The following is a 1475-nucleotide window of genomic DNA, read 5'->3' on the forward strand; positions in this document are numbered from 1 at the left end:
TTCTATCACCAGATTCACATCTCTCACTCCTCAATGGAATGGCCGAGAATCGAACCCGCGACCACCGAGGTGAGAAGCAAACACCAAACCAACCACGCCACTGAGGCGCTATTTTTTTTGAAACCTTCATAAAGATTAAAGAAATTCAATTAATTTTATATTTTAGTGTTCATTAAAAAAAACTGTCCGTCCAAACATTTTCTGTCTACACTCAGATCTTAAAAATTACTGAGGCTAGAGGGCTGCAAATTGGTGTTGGTCATCCACCCTCCAATCATCAAACATACCAAACTGCAGCCCTCGGGCCCCAGTAGTTTTAATTTCATTTAAGGTTAAATTAAGCCACGATCGCACGTCTGTTAACGCAACAATACAGGCCACCACGGCCGGCTGAGAGTTTCATGGACCATATCTAAGAGTTTTATACAGCAATATAAACTGTACAGAAAACTCGATTGCGCCGATGAAACTTCTGCACATTTTTTAGCAATAGAAAAACTTTATGGACATTTTTTACTTGTTTTCTTTAGATACCTGCAGGACATTTCTTATGCCCTGAATAACTTTATCTAACTATAATGCACAGCTAAATTAAAAATGTGTGAATAATCTTCGAAAAGATCTCTGGAAAAACCATTTACAAGCATCCTGTGTTGAGATAAAATAAACTTTAACTTAATGTGAAAGTGGGAGAAACTTTTCAGTCTAAGTCTAAAAGTGAGTGCAATTAAACTTTAAATCTAAATGGAGGATGAATGCAAAAAGTCTACAAATGTGTAGATTTTATCGATTCTTATGGGTCTTATACACGATTTATGAGCATGTATGGTTTTGGCGATCAGTGTAGATGACTCAGCGTTTCTGTCTACACGAGCAGTTTCCGAGCACAGTTTTGTTACCATGTTCCGAAACCACAACTGGACAAGTATGGTGTACAAGAGCCCTTAAAATAAGAAGAAACTGGAGGTTCGTGGCCACTTACAATAGGAATGCTACACCCACAACTGATGCCAACATTCAGGACCTAACACAACCAGATTCTGTGAATAAAAATACAGTTTTTGCAAGTAAAGACAATTCCTCTAGACATACACACATGCATATAGGCATACAGCAGGGTCCACAAAACGCATCAAAAAGGCCATAGTTTATTAACATGAAACGTTTCGTACATGTTCTCTGTGCATCTTCAATCTGTAAATATAACATAAAAATCGTTAAACTTCATATTTATATTTGCAGATTGAACATGCACAGAGAACATGCGAAACGTTTCATGTTAATAAACTATGGCCTTTTTTATGTGTTTTGTGGACCCTGCTGTATGCCTTTACATATATTCATCTGGAATCCGTGTATAATATATATGTAATATAGGCATGTATATAATATAGGCATGGGGATAAGGAAGGACATGGCACATTACATTGGATTCTTTATTAGCTAGCGACGTTTCGAGACAAAGACCCATCTTC

This window comes from Macrobrachium nipponense, chromosome 8 (assembly GCF_015104395.2).
Source record: "Macrobrachium nipponense isolate FS-2020 chromosome 8, ASM1510439v2, whole genome shotgun sequence".
NCBI classification, from domain to species: domain Eukaryota; kingdom Metazoa; phylum Arthropoda; class Malacostraca; order Decapoda; family Palaemonidae; genus Macrobrachium; species Macrobrachium nipponense.